The following is a 6,000-nucleotide window of genomic DNA, read 5'->3' on the forward strand; positions in this document are numbered from 1 at the left end:
CAGTAAGCCCAAATACATAAGAAGCTTTACAAATACAACACATCACAAAAACTGATGGTCTGTTTCAAATCAGTTTCTGGAGTGTACTTGCATGAAAGAGTGCTCTAATATTATTATAAGCTTAACATTTGCCCTGATGAAAGTCAAGTGACAGAAGCGTTGCTTTATTATTAGATTAAATTCTCCTGAACAGTGATGCTGTCCATGAGTCCCAAGCTAAGAAGATTTTATCTTAATAATAAAAAACCTGCATCAATATTTTCGCCTGGGTTTAAAAGACATCGGACATAGACATGTATTTAGAATACATTGTCTCTAAATCTAAATAAATTAAGTTAAACCACAGTTTTTAATAATTTAAATGTGTGAATGTATAATTTTCTATCTTAGTTTATAGGTTACATATCAATAAACCCAGTTCTACGTGTACTCTATGCTTCCCCGCTGTGATTTTAAATCAACTGCAATCTGACTCCTGCTGCTTTGCGTTCATTAGTTATTTTGCAATAAACGAAGTAGATCACATTTCATAATCAAATTACTGTTTTCATTTAACTGTGATCCAAACGCCTACTATTACTTTACCAGAAAAAACAATTAAGCTGGAAATAATTCATCTATGTTCAGACATTTCAAAATGAAAGATCAGAGTATACTCAGTACACTACTAATCCACTGCTGTTAATTATCGTGTCTCATATGATGAAAGTATTTTCATGTATCTCCTTCTTGTTTGGTAGCACAGGCAGAATAATAACCATCAGTGCTGTTACTGCGACATTAAAAACAAATGTTTGATTTTCTGACGATGACACCAGTAACCGGTGAACTGAGTGAGTCTCCATAGCGCACCCACACCAGGTGTTTTCACTTATGTTGTCAAAATAGAGCCCTTCTTTAGACTGTGTGGGTGAGCACAAACGTCACTTGATTTAGTGGGACACTTTACATTGTCATTATTGGTAGATAGTGTTTGTAATCAGGTCATTTCCAGCAGCTCCGCTGAACTTCAAGCTGCCTTGATGTCTAATCAACCAGAAGAATTGATTTCACCTGTGACATTTTTCATCTAGTTGTCTAACAGATTTACTCATTAAATGTTTACTTGGTTTATTATAATAATAATAATAATAATAATAATAATAATAATAATAATAATAATAATAATAATAATAATAATGACAAACCTGTATTACAAAAATATTTAGCTGACACTTAAGATTATATAATATTGTTGTAGTGAGCATGATAACATAATAGCATTAGCATTCAGCTCAAGTACAACCTGGTCATATGTCTCAGCAGCCCGCTCTGTTATAGCTGCAGTACTGCTATGTGTCCACACTGTGGTGCCATTGACACACATTTGATACAGCACTTCAGTCAGCTAAGTGTAAGTGTTAAATCCTAGATATACACACAGAGCAGACCAATAATGACTTTTGAATTGAAATGCATTATTCTTGCCACTCTAATTTCAAGTTCCTGTCTGAGGAGCTGCAGCTTGCTACATCAGTATCTTGTTTTAAATCACTGTTGAAGACTTGTCTTTATCGACTTGTCTTGATGTCGAGAATAGAGGACAGTGTTATCATTTATTGTTATTAAGTTTATTCCTCTTTTTTTCCTGCCTGGTTGTTCAAACATTATTGTGTATTATGTTGTTGTGTTTTATGTGCTCATTGTAAAATACTTTTGATAAGTGCTGTACAAACACAAATTGTATTATTTACTATTATTATTATTATTATTATTATTTACTATTATTATTATTATTATTTACTATTATTATTATTATTATTATTATTATTTACTATTTCTGTTATTATTATTATTATTATATTATTATTATTATTATTTACTATTACTATTATTATTATTATTATTATTATTATTATTATTATTATTATTATTATTATTTACTATTACTATTACTATTATAGGGACACACAAACCTCTCCACCACGATAAGGTGATGGTTCCCAGTTTGTGTGTCCCTATGAACCTGAGATCTGTGTTGTCTGGAGCCTAGTGCTCCTGGTAGGGTCTCCCAAGGCAAATTGGTCTCAGGTGAGGGGCCAGACTAAGAATTGTTCAAAAACGACTTCATGAAAGAAAGGGAAAGGAAAGGAGAGACCCTGCCCGGAGGAAGCCCGGGGCCCCCGTCTGGAGCCAGGCCCAGAGGGAGGGCCCGATAGCGAGCGCCTGGTGGCCGGGTTTGCCACGGAGCCCGGTCGGGCACAGCCCGAAGAAGCTACGTGGTGCCTCCCATCCATCTATCCTGTGGGCTCACCACTCATGGGAAAAACCGCTGGGGTCGGGTGCGCTGTCACACGGGTGGCAGTGATGGTCAGGGACCTCGACGGACCAGACCCGGGCAGCAGAGGCTGGCTCTGGGGACGTGGAACGTCACCTCTCTGTGGGTGAAGGAGCCGGAACTAGTGCGGGAGGTGGATCGCTACCAGTTGGATCTGGTGGGGCTTACCTCCACGCACAGTCTTGGCTCTGGAACCGTACTTCTGGATAGGAGTTGGACTCTATTCTTCTCCGGAGTTGCCCAAGGTGTGAGGCGTCGGGCCGGGGTGGGGATACTCACTAGCCCCCGGCTGAGCGCCGCTACGTTGGAGTTTATCCCGGTGGACGAGAGGGTCGCCTCCCTACGCCTTCGGGTTATGGGGGGGAAAACTCTGACTGTTGTTTGTGCCTATGCCCCAAACTGCAGTTCTGAGTATTCGGCCTTCTTGGAGACCCTGAATGGAGCCCTGCAGGGGGCTCCAGTAGGGGACTCCGTAGTCTTGCTGGGAGACTTCAACGCACACGTGGGAAACGATGGAGACACCTGGAGAGGCGTGATTGGGAGGAAGGGCCTCCCTTATTTAAACCCGAACGGTCGTTTGTTGTTGGACTTCTGTGCTAGTCATGGAATGGCCATAACAAACACCATGTTCGAACATAAGGATGCTCATAAGTGCACGTGGTACCAGAGCACCCTAGGCCAAAGGTCAATGATCGATTTCGTAATCGTATCATCTGATCTGAGGCCGCATGTTTTGGACACTCGGGTGAAGAGAGGGGCGGAGCTGTCGACTGATCACCATCTGGTGGTGAGTTGGATCAAAGGGTGGGGGAAGACTCTGGACAGACCTGGTAAACCCAAACGGTAGTGCGGGTGAACTGGGAACGTCTGGAGGAAGCCCCTGTCCTGGGGATCTTTAACTCACACCTCCGGCGGAGCTTTTCAGCCATCCCTGTGGAGGTTGGGGGCATTGAACCTGAGTGGGCGATGTTCAAAACCTCTATTGCTGAAGCTGCGGTGATGAGCTGTGGTCTCAAGGTCCCTCGAACACCGTGGTGGACCCCGGTGGTCAGGGAAGCCGTCCGACTGAAGGAGTCCTTCCGGGTTATGTTATCCGGGAGGACTCCGGAAACAGTTGCAGGGTATCGAAGGACTAGAAGGGCGGCAGCTTCTGCCGTGTCAGAGGCAAAGCAGCGGTGTGGGAGAAGTTCGGAGAAGCTATGGAGAAGGACTTTCGGTCGGCACCAAGGTGCTTCTGGAAAACCATCCGGCACCTCAGGAGGGGGAAGCGAGGAACCATCCTAGCTGTGTACAGCAAGGGTGGGACCCTGCTGACTTCAACTGAGAAGGTTATCGGCCGCTGGAAGGAGCACTTTGAGGAACTCCTGAATCCGACTAACACGCCCTCTATGGTTGAGGCAGAGCTGGAAGCTGATGGGGGATCATCGTCAATTTCCCTGATGGAAGTCACTGAGGTAGTCAAACAACTCCACAGTGGCAAAGCCGCAGGGGTTGATGAGATCCGTCCAGAAATGCTGAAGGCTTTGGGTGTTGAGGGGCTGTCTTGGTTGACACGCCTCGTCAACATTGCGTGGAAGTCTGGGACAGTGCCTAGGGGTTGGCAGACCGGGGTGGTGGTTCCCCTATTTAAAAAGGGGGACCAGAGAGTGTGTGCCAACTACAGGGGTATCACACTTCTCAGCCTCCCTGGTAAAGTCTACTCCAAGGTACTGGAAAGGAGGGTTCGGCCGGTAGTCGAACCTCTGATTGAAGAGGAACAATGCGGATTCCGTCCTGGTCGTGGAACAACAGACCAACTCTTTACTCTTGCAAGGATCCTGGAGGGGGCCTGGGAGTACGCCCATCCGGTCTACATGTGTTTTGTAGATCTGGAGAAGGCGTATGACCGGGTCCCCCGGGTGATACTGTGGGAGGTGCTGCGGGAGTATGGGGTGAGGGGGTCACTTTTGAGGGCCATCCAATCCCTGTACGCCCAAAGCGAGAGTTGTGTCCGGATACTCGGCAGTAAGTCGGACTCGTTTCCCGTGAATGTTGGGCTCCGCCAGGGCTGCGCTTTATCACCAATCCTGTTCGTGATTTTCATGGATAGGATATCGAGGCGTAGTCGTGGAGGAGAGGGGTTGCAGTTCGGTGACCTGAGGATCTCATCGCTGCTCTTTGCAGATGATGTGGTCCTTATGGCATCATCGGTCTGTGACCTTCAACAGTCACTGGATCGGTTCGCAGCCGAGTGTGCAGCGGTTGGGATGAGGATCAGCACCTCCAAATCTGAGGCCATGGCTCTCAGCAGGAAACCGGTGGATTGCCTACTCCGGGTAGGGAATGAGCCATTACCCCAAGTGAAGGAGTTCAAGTACCTCGGGGTCTTGTTCGCGAGTGAGGGGACAATGGAGCGAGAGATTGGCCGGAGAATCGGCGCAGCGGGGGCGGTATTACAGTCACTTTACCGCACCGTTGTGACGAAAAGAGAGCTGAGCCAGAAGGCAAAGCTCTCAATATACCGGTCGATCTTCGTTCCTACCCTCACCTATGGTCATGAAGGCTGGGTCATGACCGAAAGAACGAGATCACGGGTACAAGCGGCCGAAATGGGTTTTCTCAGACGGGTAGCTGGTGTCTCCCTTAGAGATAGGGTGAGAAGCTCAGCCATCCGTGAGAGACTCGGAGTAGAGCCGCTGCTCCTTTACGTTGAAAGGAGCCAGTTGAGGTGGTTCGGGCATCTAGTAAGGATGCCACCTGGGCGCCTCCCTAGGGAGGTGTTCCAGGCACGTCCAGCTGGGAGGAGACCCCGGGGAAGACCCAGGACTCGGTGGAGAGATTATATCTCCTCACTGGCCTGGGAACGCCTCAGGATCCCCCAGTCGGAGCTGGAGGATGTGGCCCGGAGAAGGGAAGATTGGGGTTCCTTACTGGAGCTGCTGCCCCTGCGACCCGATCCCGGATAAGCGGTAGACGATGGATGGATGGACTATTACTATTATTATTATTATTATTATTATTTACTATTATTATTATTACTATTATTATTATTATTATTATTTACTATTACTATTATTATTATATCATCATATCGACTCTGTAAACGCACTGGTAGGATTAGGAATTAAGTATCCATCCCTGATACTTGTAAGGGCGCACATTCTATATTTTGGATCACCATAACACTCTAAACAATTGTTTCTTGATCTGTTAGTTTTTTGTTATTGTGATAGCAGACAAATAGTCAAACAAACCTGATACACAACAATATATCGTCTTTATTTATGACCAACATATTTTTATCTTATTTGAATACAGAAACAACAGAATAATGTTTTAATGAGCTCCCTGGAGCTGCTACAAATGATACAATTATATCTGTCCCTCCCTCCCTCCCTCCCTCCCTCCCTCTCTGACTCTCACACACACACACACACACACACACACACACACACACACACACATGCACACACACACACACACACACACACACAGCTCGCTTCAGTTCTAATGGTCTACCCCTGGCTGCAGATAATGTCACGTCAAACACAGTGATGATGTCAGATCATCAGATGGGTCTCTGTCTGATGAAGTCACAGCGTCGTCCATGAGTGTAAACAACGACATACGTGTGGACTATTTCAGACTACCACCTATAACTATGAAGGAACACAGAGGTCATAAATAGTGTGTGTGTGTGTGTG

The sequence above is a fragment of the Cottoperca gobio genome, chromosome 11 (assembly GCF_900634415.1).
Source record: "Cottoperca gobio chromosome 11, fCotGob3.1, whole genome shotgun sequence".
Classification (NCBI taxonomy): Eukaryota; Metazoa; Chordata; class Actinopteri; order Perciformes; family Bovichtidae; genus Cottoperca; species Cottoperca gobio.